At 46.1% G+C, this 21953-nt stretch overlaps 1 protein-coding gene and 1 pseudogene across 1 annotated transcript in view; both read right to left on the bottom strand.

The window, feature by feature from the left end:
* Positions 1-21953, bottom strand: part of CAMK1D (calcium/calmodulin dependent protein kinase ID) — a 1392645-nt gene that overhangs the window by 696391 nt on the left and 674301 nt on the right. The gene's annotated exons all lie outside the window — the stretch shown is intronic.
* LOC146855219 (YEATS domain-containing protein 4 pseudogene) lies at positions 9536-10159 on the bottom strand (annotated as a pseudogene).

Below are 21953 nucleotides of genomic sequence, written 5' to 3'. Positions count from 1 at the left end.
TCGCGACTTACCGGGTCCCTGCGTTCGCCGATGAGTTTTCCTATCTGTTCGCGTGCGCCACGAGATGTTGGATTATTGGTAGCCGGTCACGCTATCCTGCGAGAGTTTGCGATTGCGAACACTTCATTCGACCCGGAACAGGAAATAAGCATTGTGAGCAAGATGGCTGTGCCCTTTTGTGACCGCATGGGCAAGTTGGAGATATATTTCCCCGCGAGCACGCAAAAACACATCGCGAACGGGTGGGAAAAGCAATCTCCGCATCTTCGCGAAAGTTCTGCGTGCTCGTGGAAATTTTGAGCAATTTCGCGATAATTTGCGAAAGTCAATTTTGCAAATTCTGCCCGCCCCTACTTATTATTCAATAATAACGTGTTGTCTATAAAATCTGCAAGTGTATATATGTGGGCTCATAATATAGTGGACGCCACAACTATTGTATCTATTTTACCACCACATTCATTTCTGTTGTCCATACTTTTATCTCTCACCTTGCCCAGGTTTGTGGATAACCTCAGCTGTCAGTGTTATGGCTGTGTATGTCAGAGCTGCATTCAGCCTCTTTCAAGTTATTCTGTACAGCAACAAACAGATACATCTATGCTGCACAGCAAAGGCAATACGAGCGTGGGGTCCCCATGGACCTGCCATCTTCACTTCTTGACTTCACTGTCCTTTGTACTTGTTTTGCCTTTTGACGTGGAGGGGGTTCACAAAAACCCATCTGTCTCTCAGTTGAATGCCCTTCTATTTCTGCACCAGACATCTCTAAGATAAACATTGTTTTAGAGTTGCATAGCGTTTGTGGTGGAGTTGTGGAGATTGTTACCATACTGTTAAAATAAACGAGTATGAGCAACAAAATGAGAAAGCCTCAGTAAAAAGTAAGAAACATTGATTATAACTAACACAAAAAATACATTCAGAAAGAGTGTTGTGGTTTTGCGTCGACTGATCGTCAGCACAATGTGAATTCATTGTGTGAGTGAAATTTGTTTGGGAATTGTGTGTGTATGAGTGGTGACCAGTGTGTGTGTTTTGTTGATCTTGTGCACTTCTTTTTGTAGTAGGTTATAGTGGTTCAAGAAAGTGGATTACCCCAGTCCCAAATATAGTTTAATGTACACTGCAAACACTCTAATCACACCTGCTCCATTCACTCAAAACTAAACCTCACGGAGTTGTCACTCTCTGACACATCCCAGACACACACATAGACAACAGTGGTGGCTCCTTTGCTAAGGCGGATGAGCGTCCCCCCACTGCTGTCTGACCAGTGCAAAGGAAAAATAAAATGATAATAACAGAATGTTTTTAGCATTTTATTTTTAGTTTGGAGCCAGGTTAGTGTGCTGCGGGGCTGGACTTGCGTCACAACGAGGAGGAGTGGTTGGTGAACCATAAGTGCACATGACGGTTTATCCGGCCATCTTGGGCCGGCCATACGGTTAAGCGCACTTAGCATGTTTTCCACCTAGCTGTATTGCACAGCCTGGGTGGAGAACATGCAAATCCCCCCGCTTCCCTGTCTGAGCGCCAAACCAGGCCGCTCTGACCAATCATGAAGCTGCTGTCATGCTGGTGACAGCAGCTTCGTGATTGGCTACAGGAGTTTGTGGGCCTGGGTGCTGGTGGGAGCCAGGAAAACAGGGAGGATGGAGGAGAGGCGGCGGCTGGCAACCAGCAGGTAAGTCTTTTTTTCCAAACCCCCACCACTATTCCCTACCAGCTACCACTGATAGACAAGACACATTCTTTTCATCCAGTCTAATTGCACTGGATGAAAAAAAAAATATTTTCTATTTGTGTGACTGGGATGTGTGAGAGAGTGACAGATCCATATGGTTTGATTTTTTTGAATGGAGCAGGTGTGATTGGAGGGTTTTTGTATATAAGTTTGTGAGTAAGAAGTTTGCATGCAAATGTGCAGAAAATTGGCATAAGGAAGGAACTTGAACTCCACCATGGCGAATTTGGTCTGTATACAGAAATTTAAGAAAACTAGGGCAGGCGGGAGGACTTTCCAGATGTAGGCTGCCCAGATTTAGAATAGGCTGCCAATCCACATTAGAGCTAGTGAAAACATGAACAGTTTTAGGAGAAACTTAAAAACTTGACTCTTTCCAAAAATAATACCAGGTATAAATGAAGAGAGTCCCAAACCAACCAGCAAAGGTATCAGTGTATTGTGTAGCTATGAACTGCCAATAAGGCTATAAGGTTAATATGTGTGCCTGTTTGCGAGCAGAATGTGAGTATGTGTGTGAGAATCAAGTGTGTGCGTGAGAATCCAATGCATGTGCATAGAATGTGTCGTGATGGCATGTTAATATTAATATGTGCGTGTGTGCGCGAGTGAGTGCAATATGTGGGTATATCTGTGTTCTGGCACAAAACTGGACAAAGGACATGGGTGTAGCCACCCCTCTGTCCTGACCCTCCCATAGGTGGCCAAAATATTGGAATCTCACGTGGCCAAATGTCTCTGTACTTTCATTGAGCAGTCGGAGTACCTTGATCCTAACCAAGCAGGTTCTGCCCAGCCCAGTCTACCGAGGCAGTAATACTCACTGTACTGGATAAGCTTTGAAAGGAAGCCGATAAGGCTCCTCCCAGGCCTTGGTGCTGCTGGATCTGTCAGCGGCATTTGACACGGTCGATCATAGTATCCTGATCGACCGTGTCAGGACGGCCGGTCTCAAAGGGATGGCGTCCAGCTGAGTTGAGTCATTTCTTGAGGAATGTACTCAGTCAGTGCGTCTCTCACAATTTTCTGCACCTAAAATGGCAACGACATGTGGAGTACCACAGGGTTCCTCACTGTCCCTTCACTTATTCAATCTTTACCTTCTTCCCTTACTTCACTCCTTGAAAAATAGGAAGGTATGCACGTATAATTATGCAGATGATCTGAAACTGGTGTTTTCAATCGATAATTCATTTGATTCGATATCTGAATTCCAGGCAACGAGGTTACACATCCGTGACTGAATGAATAACAACTAGTTAAAACTGAACCTAGATAAAAACAGAAGTGATTCTGATAGGTGGTCCCCTGAACCCTGGAACGCACAATTCTGGCCAAGTGAACTAGGCTCCCCACCTAACCCTTCTTCCTCAGCTAAAAGTCTGGGAGTGATCATCAATAGTGATCTCACTATGAAATCTCAGATAGGAGCAGTGACCTTCACCTCTTTCTTTCAGCTGAGGAAGATAAGGAAGATTAGGAGATTACTCACTCTGGAAGCCTTAATCCAGGTGGTCCTAGCCATGGTGATATCTCACCTGGATTATGCCAATTCTTTATACTTTGGCATTCCGCTCTTTCTCACCAAAAGACTGCAGATGGTTCAGAACCAGGCAGCAAGGTTGATATCCCAACAACCCAGATGGGAACACATCTCTCCCACTATGAAAGAGCTACATTGGCTTCCCATCCCGCAAAGATGTGCGTTTAAAGTTGGTTGCCTTATTTTTAAAGCCTTGCATGGTGGTAGCCCAAAATTTATATCCAGACTTGTCCAGAAATACCTACCTGCACGGAGCTTACGCTCTACCCACAAGAACCTCTTAACCATTCCTTCCTATAAACGGAAACGAATAGGTGGCTGCAGGTTTGCAGTATTGGCTCCCAGCTTCTGGGACACTCTACCGCTAGATATAAGAACCTGCACTGAATTCGTCAGATTCTGTAGACTTCTTAAGACTTGGCTATTTGCCCAAGCTTATAACTAGACTTGTTGACAACTAAACACATGAGGTCCCAGCAAAATTCTTAAGTTCAGCGCCAAGAAACCAATCGGTGTACAAGCACTTTATAAGAAATTTTAAAATAACATAACATAACAGGTGGATCCCCAGAGTTTGTCCCACCCCTTCCTTGGGTATAAAGTAGGAGCCCTTATTACAGGACTTTAGATTTTACCTGGACTAAACTCTGCTACAGAAACCAAGTACTTTGACAATCTACGCATCCCTGGACGACTGAAAAATCTCCCTTGGAGTACATCCCTGCAGCAGCACGCACCTAAACGCATCTGACCGGTTTGCATCTCCCAAGCTCTTGAGGACTCCGAAGATTTCTGCAACACTGGAGGTGGGTTCACGAGGTCTTCGAGGTCGATCGGTTCGCTCAGCAAGTCTGAGACCAGTATCCCTCGTAGGGACCGTGCAACCCGAAACCCCTGTGCACCGTGTACTTTTGCGGCAGCATATGCTTTTTGGCGATCCCTGAGGCTATGGTTTGGACTACGTGTAGTCCTGAACCCGAGCAGTATTTCCCCTGAAGATTTCCGGCCTACATTCCACGAGTGTTCCGTGGGCTATTTTTTCGTGATTCAGCTCGAGGTCCCTTTGCGATCCCTGGTCCGTCGGCCTGTGGGTCCCTGTGAGGTAACTTTGACTTTCCTGGTTGCTCCAGGCATGCCCTGACTCTCCATTGCTTGGTGAGTCACCAGGAGTAGTTTAGTAATAAATACATGTACTTTATATATCTCTTGTGTGGTTCTCCTTTCATTTGGTCATTCAGAAGGTTCTGATCTGGTCAAACAAGCTGCTTTACATTCCTTCGAGACTTAGCTTGAAGGCTGCTCTCCACAGCTACCACTAGGATAGCTTTCTATAAATGTTGTCTTTAACCTAATCATCCATAAGGGTTGTTTGGACTGGTACAAGGTGCCCACTTTAATTAGTGGTCAGCATATACCAGGCGGACTTCTCACAAGTGCTACCGAAGGTGCTTAGCCCAGAGGCTAATACTTGGCTTGTTGCGCCATAGAAGGGGTTAGAGATGTCACCCACCCCACAGAATGTGGCGAGTGCCCCCGCAGACTCCCATATCTCACTGAAATTCGTAGGTCTTACGCTGAATGGATGGCTGTTGGCGGGTACCCCCAGCCCTCATGCTGCATGGGCCTGTGATAAGACGCTAAAGAGGGAATGGGTCACTCTGCAACCTCTCCCTTGTGCATAGTATCACATGTGGCACACTAAAACGCTTTTTCTTTGACATTGTAAGATAGCATCTTAATTCAAAAAGCACTTGCCTTATATAGTGAGAGTAGTGTTCCCATCTTCTGCTAATGGAGCATCTAGCTAATGCTTTGGCACTGATGTTCCATATGCACAGGTTTGTAGAGTCCAAACACTGTGACCATTAATCACCCACAGCAGGGTGGTTGTGGAGCAACTTTATGCAATAACCATACACCACCTCGTTACTTTAGCCTAAAAGGGCATTTATTAGGACAGGGTTATAAAACTTTGTTAACATTAAAAATACTTCAAACTTAATAAATATGACAATAAATATGACAATTCCATTCCTCCCCGCACCATTCACAGCTCACACCATATTCCATCCTTAAAACCCATATCCTTTGCTTTATCCTTCCCCCTTTCACTCACTGACCTTGCTCCATATACCCAGCCGCTCCCTCACTTGCCCTACCAAACATCCTCCAAGGAAGATCTTTCCCCAGATCGTCGCATCCCGCTCACCGCCATCAGTCATTTGTGCTCCCTTTCTCCCCGCCCGAGGGGTGGATATGCCCGCATGTGACTCACCACCCCCCAAAATACCGCATACGCTCTGCAACTAGCCCTAAATTGGAAACACGATGTAGAAAAAAGCCTCCCCGCCAAATTCCCACAACATGTAGGGTGGGTGGGTGGTCCTACTTAAAGCTTGCTCTCTCCCAGTGGTGCAAGGAGTCAGGAAGAGGCCGGACAAGCCCTTCCTGACACCTATATAGTACCTTAATGAACGCCCCCTTCCCCCTGAAATAGCCCATCCCACCCTGCCTGTGTCTGTTAGCACGAAGCACCCTGAGGGAGGACTGGTTTGCGACCGTCACTTACCCCGGGGCCCAGTTCTAGCAGAATGGTTAACTTCCACCACAGCAGGAGCATGGAGCATGTAACGGGCACAGCTGCCCCTTAGTCATAGCCAAACATATCTCCACTAACGTGTTTCTTATAATAGTCTCTGTGCTCGCTTCATTTTAGAATCGGCCTTATATTACTTGAATAAGTTAGTTTAAAATGAGTTTTTGAAACGGTTCCTTGTACACCCTATGTTTATTCATCATTCCAGAGCTCTGGAGTTTGGTGCCACTCAAGAACAAAACTGTGTCCATAATTATTACAGAATGGAAGTGAGAGATGTCACCTCTCTGACGAAAATGAACACGCCGGAAACTCAGTCTGTTCCATTATGTCTGAGCAAAACTGACACATTGTCACACAACACAAAGAAACCCTCAAAAAGCATTATTTAGCAACGCTGAAGCCAACAATTACCCACTGCCACACCACACCCACTATTGCAGAAACGTTGAAGATGAAATTTTAGGTACCGTTTCAAACAAAAAAATGATTAAATGAAAAAATCACAAAATATGCTCATGTCTGTTTATTCGAAGTGAAGGCAGTCTGGAGTAATTTCAAACAAAACACTTCTAGAAAAATGTAATAGACAGAAAGTTTGCACGGTTGATCGTTTCCTCCTGGCCCTTCTCACCTGTCCGTTCAGCTGCCCTCGCCAATGGCACAGACAATCATTGCCACGTCATTGTACCACATAATTCTGAGATTGACGAAGAGGGCATTAAGAGTGAGACGTGCCCTTAGAGTCAGGGTGAAGGAGGGAGGGGTAAATAGGGAAGAAGAATAGTGACCAGGTAGGGAGTGAAAGGAGGGCTTCTGCATCATTGTTGCAGATACTTTTGATCTCTCCATCTTGGCACCTCTCCTTTTTAGACTGAGGGCGAGTGAGGAAAGGCGAAAAAGTGGTGAGAGTACGAGCAAGGGCGGAGGTGAAGGAAGGGTGTACGGAAAGATGTCTTTAAAGGAGGACGCCGATGCACAGAGAGCTCTGTCTACAAATGCACCGATCTAATCCAATATTTTAATATGTGACCATGTTCATTCCACACCTTTCATTTGAAATGGGGAGCATTGCACTTAATTTACCTTTGGTGTCTTCTACTTTAGTGTTTTCTTCAACTATTGTTGACAAAATCTCTCACAGAACTCTTCCTTGACTTTCCTGCATAATGTGACCTCTGCGACTCTCTAACTGAGTTCCACATGCTGATCATTGCTGTTGGTCATTACTGTCGCGACAAGGCTGCACCGCACAGTTAAGATGTGAGAACAGCGAAAAAAGACCGGATTGGGCTCCCATTTTATGCACGACTTAAAGAGAAGGATGGCCTTTGAAAGCAGTGGGGAAATAAGTGTTACATAAAGTGTGGAGCACAAATGGCAACCAGAGCCGCTTGCTTTTCAGGATCCACAATCTAGTGTAAAAGAATGGGCCATGAGGGTCCTCCAGTATGTGAGTTTTGTACAAGGGTCACTACAATTCACACACAAAGATGGGTGAGGGACTTTACAAGATTGTGTGTCATCGACGGTGGCCGCCTCCTTCAACCATGCCACCTTCTAGACCAGAGGTCTTCAAACTTTTTTGCTCTGAGCCCCCCTAAGGAAAATGTTTTGAAGTCGGGCCCCCCTCCAAAACTTTATGGCAAGGCTTGGGGGAGCGGGAGTGGTTTGGCTGTGTGCAGGGGACTAGGAGTATGAGATCATTTCAAGGGTATTTTCTGTAGCTCAAATTCTGCACTAAATATGAGCAGTATGAAAGAGGAAATATATGCCACACAAAACAAAAATTGACCAAAAAACTCTGGCTCACATAATTAGGGTGTTGTGAGCCCTCATTCTCCTGGACCCCAATGTAGATGTACCTGTGGGACTAATGATAGCTGCAGCCCTGAGTAGCAGGCTGCCTCTCTGCCTCTGTCTTTCTCTATTATGCCTGGCCATCCTTCTAGCCCTGACACACTCTCTGATCCCTTCAGACAAAAATGAGTCCCCACGGTTAGACCCTGCTTTAATGCCAGCAAGGCCCATGCCTCTTTTGCACAGTAAGACAGTCGTGATTCTGATGCAGTAGGCCCCTCAACCCAGGGTATCCAGTGCCACGTTACCTGCTTCACTAGCGAGAGGTACAGCCATGCAAAACAGTCTCATCGGTTCTTTGTTAAAAACATGGGCCCGATATTGCGTCGTACCCCTTCTCTCATCTCTCTGAGGCCAAAACTAAGCTGTCTACTCTGCTTTGACATTCACCTCCCTTGGGCCATTGGTATGAGGCCATATATACTGGCACATCAAGGGTGCACTGGAACCTGATGCAAATAAGCAAGGATAGTAAATAGCCATAATTGGGGTTTAGTTGGCCTCTCACACCACCGGGCCTCAGTGTCATTGCACCTGCAGCACCAATGATACTTACTGCCCTAGGAAACAGGCTTTGTCCTCAGCCCACTGCGCAGAGATATCATTTCTAGGCCTGAGGCTCAGAGTAGACTGTCTGCCTCTTTGTGCAATGCTTTTAAAAAAGGTAACAAAGTCCCACATCTCCCCCTCCCAGTGCTGGGGCCCTGTTCCCTGTGCAACAAGGGTGGCCTGGGCCCTAATACAAGCAAGGAAAATGGGTCTCCACTCCAGTCTTGGCTGCAGTCATAATTGCAGTGCAGTGGCACCCTAACACACTGCAGAATTTAGAAATAAAATTGTTTCTAGCTCCAACGGATCAAAAGTTACTAAAATGTGGCGACATGTGGTCCCACCCAATGGAAGGCCCTTGACAGAGGTTACATTGTCAACTTTCATTTGCTTATTTCTGTATTTGGTTATTAAACTGGTACTAATGAGGTAAAATATTTTGCCAAACAGTATTACCATGTGAAAAAAGTACAAAATAATGAAGCAACACTGTAAAAAATATGCCACATTATTCCACATAATTTGCCTTTTCTTCTTGCATAATTTTGTCAGCCCTAATTCCAGTGGCTCTGACTAAACCATTTTGCAGCAGCCTATTTTATATTGGGTGTAATGCAGTTTGAATTAATGATTAACATATTGTCATTCACAGTAATTTCTGTTACAGGCTTGGACCTCGTAGATCTATATAGACACAAGCCCCTTTTCCCCACTGCGCCCACCAAAATACATTTCTGTAACTCTTTGGCCTCATAGACAAACATCTGCAGGGATTGCATTAACCATTTCAGCATTCATAAGTATTATCTTGAAACTATTTGTCATTTACGTTACTTGCAGGTGAAAAAATAGCACTAAATAGTTCCAGAATATTATCTATTGGACCATTTGTGCAGTGAGCAGGTCAACAGAGCTAAATGCCAAACATAAAGGTTAAAACCAACACAGTGTTAGGTTCCAGTGTAAGCAATAAACAGGAACATGTCAGTCTCCTCGCCATTTAAAATAAGGGCATTTGGCAAGACATTGTCCAATATGTTTATATTTGTAAACTTTACCAATGGCTTTAAGCCGGCTGAGATGTGTAACAATGTCCAGTTAGCACTTGTAAAATCGTTCACATATAAAAATTGCAGTTCTCACAATCTGCTTGAAGGCATCAACATCTACACGAGTCTGCCACTTTGCAGCACATTTTCGATTTGGACCAGTCTGCTACTGTTATTCTGTTAGTTGGTTTCTAAATGTCTTTAGAGAGCTCATCTTCTTCACGTGTCTTAATTTTATTTTTAAAACTGTTAATAGTTTCACGACTAGCTTTCAACCTTTCTTTGAGGTCAGAGATTTCAAAATTGATTTTCTTTCTAGCAGCGTCCATCTTCCCCTTTGTTTTGGTTTCCAATTGGCTAAATTCAGTTTCATGCTTGTATGCTCCCAGTGTTACCTGGCGAGATGTTGTCAATAGCTGTTGCATCTAGAAAATCATCTCGTCGTAGAATTCAGAAACCACTGTTTTCTTTCCTAGCATGACTTGGTATCAGACTGGAACAGTTTCAGCAAGTGAGTAACGTCGTTCATTAGGATCAATAAATAATATTTTGACAATTACTTCAAATTCACCCCAGCCTATTTCAGTAATTTCATATGGAGGTTTAGTCACAACCCTTAAAGGGTTGCCGTAACTTTCATGCAATTTAAATTGGATTTTCTTCACATATGCCGAAATATCCTCATTCCTATACGGTTTAACGTACACTGTCCACTGATGAGTGTGACCTTATTCTTCCCTTTTCTTTCCAAAATATCTGGCAACATTTCCATAAACTATAAGCTTCACAACGGTAACAACCGGCACGGGTCCCATTCGAAAAATGTAATGGGGCCTGCTGCTGACCTCTGGCCTGGAATCCGACGCCGTAGACAGGTTTACCTGACCCTACGCAGCATGCAAGCACCCATTATGCACTTTTCAATCGTCTTTGTTCCTCTCATGCACATCAGCTGCTGTTTGTAAATGAAGACCGCCTGGAAGCGCGTTTTATAAACAAATTCATGCTTCCAAGCCGTTTTGATTGACAAGTTGGTGCTGAGGCATTTGCGCCCCCCTGGGAACATGGCCACAGGCCCCCAGTGCGGCGCGCCCCACAGTTTGAAGACCTCTGTTCTAGACCCAGTTAGGCCTCTGCTAGCAGAAAGTCGAGCACCATTGTCGCGTCGCGTCTCAGCAATCACCACCACGTAGCCAGGTCAGTTTCTATTATTTATTGCATGCATATGTATCTGCAGCCAGCATGCTGCACGTCCTGCCTCGTCCCCCGCTTCCTGTGTATCTTGCCCCTCACCCCTTGACCGGAACTGGTGTCCGGTGACCTCTCCTGCCCTCTGCCCTCCTCGGGGTCCTAGTGCCTCATTTCTCAGGACACTACATCTCCCCCCTTTGTCACAAAGGCATTACGACAGTAGCATTCGTTGGTAGTAAAATGGGACAGTCCCTTTTGTAGTCAGTTGCAGGATGTGAACTGTCGACTGATGTGACCCGTGAGATGCTGCCTAGAGCGGCATTTCACATTTCCTCTATTAGTCTCTTCGGTCTCACAATGTCTCTTCTTGGCCTCTCCACCTGTCCTTGGCCCTCCTTTGGCCTTGTTGCTTCTGCGACACCTGCTCCATTGCATTCCTTCGTTGTTGTTATCCCTTCGGTGCCTGTCACGTGTTCTTCCTCTTTTTCTTCTTTCAAGCCTTTGAAGTGTGAGCTGTTCCTTGTGATTCGCCTGCTGTCTGACTCTGCTGTTATCATTGTTCCTTTCACTTGTGTTATCGTCAATGGGTCGTGGGCGAATGCACTGTCTGACTTCCGTTGTTGTCTCTGTCGTACAATGACAGTGTCTCCTTCATGGAGGTGTGATTTGGTGGCATGTCGTCTTCCATCAGCATATTCCTTCATTCTCTTCTTGGCTGCCTCATCTTTTGCTGCCACGCCTTCGTGCCCCGGCGCGGCCAGTCCTTCTATCTGCGGCAGCCTTGTTCTGCTTGTCCTCCCTAGTACTAGCTCCGCCGGGCATTTCCCTGTAGATCCATGAGGCGTGTTTCTGTAATCCCTCAGCATTTGGCATAGTGCTTGTCCTAGGGAAATCTGCGACAGTTTCGCCCTCTGAACTGCCTTCTTGATGTTTCCCATAAATCTTTCGACCATGCCGTTTGCTTGCGGCCATAGTGGTGTTACCTTTCTGTGCTGTATTCCGAGGTAAGCCATGAACCTTCGGAACTCCTCTCCTGAGAACGGAGGGCCATTATCCGTTTTCAACGTCTCCGGGGAGCCCCATGCTGCGAATATGTCGTCCAGAACAGGTAGCGTTGCGGCTGCTGACGTTGAGGAGACTGATCGCACAATCGGGAATCTGGAGTATTCATCTATTATGACCAGTAGGTAAGTTCCCGCGTCTAGAGGTCCAAAGAAATCAGCGGCCATTGTTGTCCATACTGCTCTTGGTAGTTCCGACATTTGCAGTGGTTCTTGTCTTGCAGGCGGACCCGTCGTTTGACAGAGGTGACAGGCCGCTATCGTATCTTCGACTAGACGATCTAACCCCGGGAACCAAACCTTTTCTCTCAGCAGTTTTTTTGTCGCCACAATGCCCCTGTGTGACTCGTGTGCAATGCTGACCACTTGGCGTCGTAGTGAACGTGGAATGACTATCCTGGTGCCCCTCATTACGATTCCGCTGTTTGTCTCCGAGAGTTCCCCACTTATTTTCTGTAGAGCCAGCATCTCCTCCTTTTGTACTCCTCCCTTCCATGTGCAGTTGTTGTTTATATGTCTCCATCTTTGCTGTCTCGTCGTTTCTCGGGCCGCTCGCAGTGTGTCATCTTTTTCCGTTTCTCTCTCTATCTCTGTTAGAGTTACTGGTGCCAGCGTGCTTTGCTATAGCACGAAGTTTAAGTATTCTTCGGCCATTGAGGCCTTTTTTTTTGCATGTGGCAGCGGATGCCGTGACATGTAGTCGGCTGGATTATGCTCTTTCCCAGGTTTGTGGACAATTTTGAAGTCGTAGTCCATTAGTCTGATGCCCCAGCGCTCAATGCGGGGCGGCATCTTTGCTGCTGGGTTGCCGTAAATTGTTACTAGTGCTTGGTGGTCCGTGATGATGGTGAACTGCTTTCCGTACACAAACATGTGGTAATGCTCGCATGCCCATACCACCGCCAAGCTTTCTTTCTCTGGCTGGGAGTACGCCTTCTCAATGTCTGTCAAGCTTTTGCTGGCATATGAGACAATCTTCCTTGGTGACTCCTTTCCCGGCAGGTGTTGTGCTAATATTGCACCCAACCCCACTGGGCTGGCGTCAACCGTCAGCTCGGTGCAGAGCCGAGGGTCGAAGTATGCGAGGTGCTCCGCCGTCATCACAGCCTTCCTGATCTCTTCGAACGACTCATTGCACTCTTGAGACCAGACAAATTTCTGGCCCTGTTTTGTTAGCTCTCTCAGCGGCGTGCTCACTGTGGCAAAGTCTTGTATGTATCGGGCACAGTAGCTTGCCAGGCCTAGGAATGACCTTATTTCTGCCACATCTGACGGTGGCTTTGTCTTCTTTAGCGTTTCCACTTTGCTGGGATCAGGCCTCATCCCTTTTTCCGAGAATATGTGTCCGAAGAAAATCAGTTCTGTTCTCCCTAGCTCGCACTTCTCTCCATTTAGTGTTAGTCCAGCCTGCTTTAGATGTTTGCACACTTGCCTTGAGGCGCTGTCATGTTCTCCGTCTGATTTCCCAAACACTAGGATGTCGTCACTGTAATTGAAACTGTTGTGTACTGGTCGTATCACCTGTCTTATTGTCTCCTGAAATATTTCGGCCGCTGACGAGATACCAAAACTGAGCCGTTTGTATCTGAATAGTCCTAGGTGTGTGGAAAATGTTGTTATGTACCTCGACTGTGGGTCCAGCTCTAGTTGGTGATACCCTTTGTATAGATCTAGCTTTGAGAATCGGCACGCCCCTGTCAGCCTGCTGATCATGTCGTTCAGATGAGGTCCTGGATGACGTTCCCTCGATATTGCAGTGTTCGGTAGTCTCATGTCCACACAGATCCTTATTTTGGACGTATTTTTCTTCGGGACTGCCACAATCGGTGATACCCACGGTGTTGGCCCGTCTGCAGGCTCAATTATGTCTTGCTGCAGTAAGTTATTTATTTCTTCCTCCACTTGCGGTTGTAGGTGGATCGGCACTCTCCTGTGATGCTGTGCCACTGGTCTCACCGCTTCATTTATGTGTAGGGTGACCTGTTTGTCTTTTAGCTTCCCCAGTCCCTGCAGTATTTCTTGATATTCTTGCAGTATGTTTTCTTTTTCTGTCATGTGGTACGTCATCGCCAACAGCCCCATGACTTGTGCCGTGACGTTACTCAGCAGGCAGGGCGCTGGGATGTCCCCTTTCAGCACATGTATTTCTTCCTGACGCGTCACGTCCTGATATGTTAGCGTCTCAGTGAACTTGCCCATGTTTTCTACTGGTGTCTTTGATCCCCACGTGAACACATCTACTGTTGATGGCGATAGCGTTGGCCTTGTTCTCATTTTCATGTACTCGGACATGCACATTATGTTGCATGTGGCACCACTGTCTAGCACAAACGTTGTTCTGTGGCGCCCGACGTCGATGTCTACTGTGGCCGTCTTTTTTATTTGCTGTTTCTCCACCAGCTGGATGTGTTCCTGCTGTCTTCCTTCTTTGGGTGTGTCGGACATGAGGTATAGCCGTGCTTCTCTCCCAGCCGTCGTCTGTTCATCCGACTCTTCCGACGAGGACAAGCAGAACAAGGCTGCCGCAGATAGAAGGACTGGCCGCGCCGGGGCACGAAGGCGTGGCAGCAAAAGATGAGGCAGCCAAGAAGAGAATGAAGGAATATGCTGATGGAAGACGACATGCCACCAAATCACACCTCCATGAAGGAGACACTGTCTTTTCACTTGGTAGTGTCATCATTAAGTCTTCTATTTCGTCTCCGGCAAGGTTGACCAGCAGATCTAATTGTTTGCTCTCTGCAACGTCCGTCGCGCGCATGTATCGTTCAAATTGTCGTAGCCATCTCTCCCATCTGATGCCTGCTTGCGGTTCCGACATGTTGAATGGCAGCGGCCTGCGGAACACAGCTTGTGTGCTCCTTGTTTCTTCGTCACCCATATTCTTCCTTTCTTTGTTTTATTTATGTACTTCTTGCCTTCTTTCTCCTTACTTCTTGTTCCTCTGGTGCTATTTCCTTTCTTTGGCACCTTTTTCTTGTCGTTTTCTCCTTATTTGGACCTTTTTCGTCTATTTTCCTTTTTTGCCTGACTCTAAAATGGCCTCCCGGCCTTCCTGTGCTCCTATTGGCCCAAATTGCCTGACTCCAAGATGGCCGCCGCACTCTCGCGCGATTTCGCGCTGTTCGGGACTTTGCCTGACCTTTTAAAATGGCCGTCGTCTATCTTGGGCGCTGATTGGCTCAATTCGCCTGACTTTAAGATGGCCGCCTCCTCTCGCGAGAGTTCGTTGAAGCTCACGCACGGGAGGGATCTTAATCTTTCCTTCAGTTTCACTCTCGCGCTGCTCTTACTTCTGTTAGCAGCGCCGGGGTGGGCTCCCGCAACGATGTTTTCTTCTGCTGGCGCTTCGGACCAGGGTGGGCTCCTGGCTCTGAATTTTGTTCCGCGACCGGGTGGGCTCCGACAGTCGCCGCGACGCGTGGATTTCGATCCCGCCTCGTCGCCAGTTGTCGCGTCGCGTCTCAGCAATCACCACCACGTAGCCAGGTCAGTTTCTATTATTTATTGCATGCATATGTATCTGCAGCCAGCATGCTGCACGTCCTGCCTCGTCCCCCGCTTCCTGTGTATCTTGCCCCTCACCCCTTGACCGGAACTGGTGTCCGGTGACCTCTCCTGCCCTCTGCCCTCCTCGGGGTCCTAGTGCCTCATTTCTCAGGACACTACAACCATGATCAGGTTGATTCAGCCATGCTCTGCCCTGGGAGTTCTGTCCCCACCCAGAGATGGATGAAGTAAGGGATTGCGCCCACCATTATGCATATTTTAAAGGTTTGGGCCTGCTGCTCACCCCAACAGTATGCCAGGTGGGACCACTGTCCACTCCTGGAGTACACGATGCTGGGCTGACAGACCCAAGTTCTGGGAGCCTATACAACTGCCTGAGGTGCTGACAATATATTGTAATACTTCACAAAGCTTTGTGAATTGCTCGAATGCAACAATGGCCATAACACATCTGTGCTAAACACAAAGAAGTACATACGACACTGGAGAAGTTTGACTAATTGCTGCCTCGTACGTGCATGCTTAGATGCGTATCTCTTATGCATGGCAAACCTTACCCACATTTCGTGACATGCTTCATCTCGGGGGATTGGTCCACAACCTGGGGTTGATTGTCAGGCAGGGGAGTAAAGGAGGCCCCTGCAGGCCACACCCTTTAACCGGGCTCCCATTTATCCCAAGGCCAAAGAATATTTGTGAGACATGGGAGACTGAAGGCCCCTTCAGTTTGCGTAGCAGCACTGTTGTCAAGGGGGGTTCAACCTGGTCACAGAGTTGGTTGTCTTACTTGTGGGTCCCAAGGATATGGTTAACCCCTTGAGTGCCCATGACGAGATGGTCTCGTCATGGGCCGCGGTTGCGCTGTGCCAATGACGAGACTATCTCGTCATGAGCCCCGCCCGCTAATGAAACGCCTGGCACAGGGCGTGGAAAGGGCGGGGCACTCAAGGGGTTAATATCAATTGTGAACTCCTGGAGTTATTATTATGAAAGCATCAAAAATGGTCTACACATTTCAGCCAACATAAATGCCATAAATGGTCAAAGGCTTGCTTCAAGACCAGGACCCAGTCTATAAATTCTGCCCTGTCTCAAAAGTGATCATTCATACAAAAACATTATTTCTAACCATGATAATCATGTTTTTTCATACTTAACATGGCCGCCTCTCTCACATAGCAAGCTTTTGGAGAAGAGATAAGTAGACTCATGAATATTCATTGGGCATGGGCGCCAGCGAGGGCACGCCTCACCTTTGGAAAGATAGCGGTCAACCCAACTCTAAATAAAGCAGGTGGACAAAGTATTTGGTAGACAGGTTACGCTGTCACGTTGTGATGGGACACCCTGCCTGTCAATCTCTAATGGCCTAATAACTGGGCATATTAAAGAGGACAGCTGGCAAGATATTAACTTGAAGGAAAGTGCAATGGTACGAATTTAAATGTTTGATTTTGATTCCATTGCATGAGGTTTTCAGGTATTTCATAAATGAGGCATTGAATGGATTTACTGGATACATGCATTTGGTATCTCAGACAAAACTGGTAGCACTGTCGGGCGGGGTTAGACAACATCTCTCGTCTTGAGAGCAGGGCCATCTTAACAGCATTATAGGCCCTGTGCAAAGTAGTGCACTGGATCCTGCCTACACAAATACTCACAGGAGTGAAAATGTTTGACGGAAATTATGGTCTGCATGGGGTCCCTATGAACGTGGGGCCCCTGTGCAACAGCCAAGTGTGCCCATGCGTTAAGGCGGCACTTCATGAGACTCCACCTTGGAGGAGTGGTGTATAGAGGCAAGGGGATGGAGGGACCTGTTACACAAAGGTGCAAGCTGGGTATGCAAAGAACGTACTGCAAAAGCATATGGACTATGGGAATATGTCTCAATTCACATTGGGCGTTTTTGCAATTACAATTCTTAAGCAACCAGGGACTTAGCGTAGGAACAGAAGATAGCAATTCTCACCTGACACTGTCACACATTCTCATCATCCAGGTTCCCGACAACAGCTCAAGCTTCACACTAATATCCCTGGGCCCTTTCACGAAAACAGTTTGGAGTGTGAAGTATTTGAACTTATCAGCAATAAAAGCTGTCAGTGGTGTTATAATTTGCAGCGGGAAAACGTGCAGTGTTTAATATTGACACCGTATTGCAACACAAAATATATTTTGCATTGTTGCCAGTGGTATTTCCAAAAATATCAAGTTTGCAGAGCAGCTTACAATGCTGCCAACTGTTTTAACCACTATTCAATTCATTTGCCCCTTACACAGATCTGTTTATGTGGTTCAGCTTACACTGCTGATTTCGTTAATATGATCCCCTGACGTCTAACTTGACACCATCCTGGATGTGTCATGAAGTGCACATTTCTGGTCCAGCCCCGTTGCAGTGTCTCTTCCGGGGCTCTTCAATCTGCTGCCCAGCGCTGTCTTCCTGCTTATAGCCTAACTATGGGCAGGGCCGCAGCGAGGGTTCAAAATGTTATACATTTGCATACAATTTGGACTAAAATATAAGTATCTCTATAGATCACTTTTGTTAGGTATTGAACACACGATGGTTGGGAAAGTGCTGCTTGCAGCAGGATTTTCAACAAGAACCTCATGTTTCTAAACGAAACATGGATTAATGATTGTCATCAGGGACCTCATGATTCTAAACGAAATGTGGATTAATGATTGTAAGGAAGGATCTTATGATTCTAAACGAAACATGGGTTAAGGATTGTCAACAAGGACCTCATGATTCTAAACGAAACATGGATTCATGATTGTAAAGAAGGATCTCATGATTCTAAACGAAACATGGATCAATGATTGTCAACAAGGACCTCATGATTCTAAACGAAACATGGGTTAATGATTGTAAGGAAGGATCTCATGTTTCTTAACGAAACATGGGTTAATGATTGTCAACAAGGATCTCATGATTCTAAACGAAACATGGATTCATGATTGTAAACAAGGATCTCATGATTCTAAACGAAACATAGATTAATGATTGTCAACAAGGACCTCTTTCATTTAGAACGCTGCAGTCAGACTCATCCTGGATCTCCTCAAATGAACCCACATCGCCCACACTTGAGATACCTCCACTGGCTCCCCATCCAGAAGAGATGCTAGTCCAGGATCCTCATGCATGCCTACAAGGCCCTCCAAGACCTATGACTTCCCTACATCAACCATCGACTGAACTTCCACCAACCCTCTAGATACTTGCGCTCCTCTACACTCGCCCTCGCACACCCCTCACATATGTCGCATCCTTAGCGGTGGCCGCTCCTTCTCCTATATCACAGCCAAGACCTGAAACGACCTTCACCTCCAGCTCCACACAGCCCCCTCACTGATAGACTTCAGAAAGAGACTCAAGACCTGGTTCTTCGATGGAGACACAGTGCTCCGATACTCCTAAGGGTGACAGTGTTGAGCTTTACAAATGAATCAGAATGAATATCATCTGACCATGCACAAGGTGATAGGCACTTCTTTGTTGAATACCGTATGGTACACATTGCACTTGTGCTCATCGTGACCAATGCCAGCCATGTTTTCGTGCGTGACGTCAACATTCATTCGAGAAATCCCAAATTCTCATCATAGCAGTTATTCTCCTTTCTGTCCAGGAATGATATGATGCAACACTTTTTTCCACCCTACAAACATCAAAGGCACTACCCTGTATTTGGTCATTTCAAACTAAGAATTGGAGCTGAGGGGTCCATCCAGTCAACCGGTCCAACAAATATTAAATCCTGTTCCACATATTCTTCACCAAACATTGTTTTGTGGCCAACATAAAAGAGCTAAAGCTATGGTTGGAAACTCTGATAACATCAACCATTATGATCTTGCTACTTGCTTTACATCTTGTCTCTCCATTGCTATGAAAGCTCAAGATATGAATGTGGTACATATTGGTTGAAAAATACCATGACAGATACCCTGCAAAATGTTCCCCCAATTACAGAGAAAAGAAAGAAAAACAAAATATCTATGTACTGTCCCTGTGGCATACTAGGGACAATACAATGGAATTAAAACAGGAAATGCAACGACTGGACTGACTGAGTGTGCAAGGTGAAAATATTCCACCCTAGACAGCCTCCATCCATAAGAAAGTTATGTAAACAGCATATTTTGAAAGCAAAATCCCAGGCTTGTAAAACTCAAGTTGACTAGACTAGACTAAAGATGCTTTTTAATATAGTCAAAGTTGCAACAAAGTACATACATATTTACTAACATAGTCTACACTAAAACAACTGTGAGGATTTTTCCTTTTATTTGAAAAAAATTCTTAAAGTTTGATGCTTCCCTCACTCTCCAATCCATCTCCCCACACCATGTCCTACATAGAAAATCACCTAAAAAGTTGGTCCATTTTTAGAGATGTTTACTAGGTTTTTTTTTACAAACTTAATTCCTCAAATCACTTTGCGGATACCCTACCTACCTTCTACTCTAGCCAAATAAATCGTTCTAATCTCACTGTTAATTGGTAAAATTGTATTGCTCTTTATCTCAAGACATTTTCAAGGATGACTGCTTCAGACCAGGATAACCTCAAGAACCTTTCCATAGTAGCTGGTCTATTATTCTTAACCCCTTGCGTGCGCATGACGGAACCACGCCGTCATGAGCCACGGGCGGCGTGTGCTGATGACGGCGTGGTTCCGTCATGCTGCGGCCGCTCCGCCCACGCGGCACTAATTCCCCGCCTGTGCGGGCGAAATGAAGAGTGGGCGGAGTCGTGACGGAACCACGCCGTCATGAGCACAGTTCGCCCGTGACTCATGACGGCGTGGTTCCGTCACGAGCATGGCGGCGCGGCGCTAGGGGGTGTGGGGTGAGCGCGGCGCCGCGCTCACCCCACACCCCCTAGCGCCGCGGCGGAATTTGCGCCGCGGCGAAGGGGTTAATACAAATCCTGGAAAACGTTGCCAATAGTCAACTGAAACAGTTTATTTACACCAAGAATCTTCCTGATAATTTTCAGAGGTTACTGAGGCTGCTCTTTGCATCCTTGCCAATGCTGAGTCATGACTTCTGATCCTACTCTATCTTTCAGCTGCCTTGAATCAAAGAAGAAGAGGACAAAATGCACAATATCTAATAATGTTACACCCATGGCTGACAGACTTTTGGCTGCCATGCACCAAAGCACACACCCATGTGCCATAGTGCAACATTGTGTGCATTCTGTGAAGCATGCTTTAAGGCTTTTCCCACTTTGGATGTGTGCTATGCAATGCAGTACACATTAACATTTGGAAAAACGTAGATAAATGAAAACACTTCTCTCTTCACCTGCCTCGAAGAGATGTAAGAATTTGGGGATGTTTGTAAATATGGATTTGCATCAAAACCCATAGCTCGTTGCATAGGAATGCCTGTGCACCACTCATGAAAAGCCCTGTGATACAATTTAAGGCAGAGCAGCGCATAGCACAACTTTGTTTTGATTTACAGAGGGCGAACTTGAACCGAATCGGGTATCAGAGCTCCTTACATAGCACCAGTTGCATTACATGAGGACACATTCATTCTTTTGATGTTGTTAGCCACGGGTAGATTAAGTGATTTGCCCAAAATCACAGGATGTTCAGGGTCATTGTCGAGACTCAAACCCAGTTCCGCAGATCCGAGGTCGACCGCCCCAGCCGTTAGGCCAACTCCTCTCCCCTTTGGAATACTTTGGAAATTTTGGAATACTATCCAACGCAAATCCTTAATTGTGACATGCCTTCTTGAAAAAACAGGGTCAGGGGTTATATGATGTCATTTATTGTGATGTCATAAAGTTAAAAGAATAGGTGATGTCTCTTCCACAATCTCTGGTATTTTGGTAAATTGAAGCTCATACTAGGTTTCAGAAATTATTTTGCTTAATGGTGCTTCAAAATAGCACAATTTGAGAGTCACACAAATATATGTGAGGGACTCGTTAATTGCTGTAAGAGCCCACTCACCTTGATACATTAGAAATGAATGCGATTTTGTGTTCATTTGAAGCAGACATTGAGGTGAACGATGCATTTAATGGCTGCCTGAGGGATGTTTTACACTCTATCATGAATTTCTAATTGCATTTCTCTCATAGTACAAAGTAGAAAAAGAAAAAAAGCTGTAAAATGTATTGCTTGTCAAGAGCCTAGTTATTTTCGTTTTGTAGTAGTAAACAAATGGTGCAAATAAGAAATGAAAAACAGAAACTGCGTTATCAATTGAACATTTCCCTTCTTTCCTTTCTGGCAGTAAATTTAAGGAGAGGGCAAGTTGGGCAACTAAAGTACATAGCTTAGATGTTTTGGGGTCTGCTGTCCAACCCTGCTCCCCATTTGGCTCTTTCAAGCAGAGGTGGCTCCTCCAGGTGGGCAGAGGAGCGTCGCCCCACTGCTTTCTCGCAGTGCGAGAAGCAGAAACTTAAAATGGTATAAATACCAATGTATGTTTCTGCTTCTCGCACTGCGAGAAAGCACACAAAGGGTTTCGTTGGGGGCGGGTGGGTCGGGGACGAGTGGCTAGCCCAACATTGTGGGCGCTGACTTCCTCATAGACGCCTGTGCAGAGGGCGTCCCAGCCATTGCAGCGTTGTGATTGGCATAGGGGAGGAGAGGGAGGCTGCCTGCTTCTGCTTCCTGTGAGCTGAGAGAGGAGATGAGGCGCATGACTGGAGGCGAAGGTAAGTTTTAATTTTCTAATTAAATTACCCCCCCACGCACGACCCCGCCCCCACCCGTGAGCCAAGCTGGCCGCGACTGTCCCCAATGTGCCCAAATCACGCTCTACATCTCTGCTGTGCTCAGTGGAGTAATGCATAATGAGG

This window comes from Triturus cristatus, chromosome 4_1 (genome assembly GCF_964204655.1).
Source record: "Triturus cristatus chromosome 4_1, aTriCri1.1, whole genome shotgun sequence".
NCBI classification, from domain to species: Eukaryota; Metazoa; Chordata; class Amphibia; order Caudata; family Salamandridae; genus Triturus; species Triturus cristatus.
This window is presented reverse-complemented; position numbering and strand designations above follow the sequence as displayed.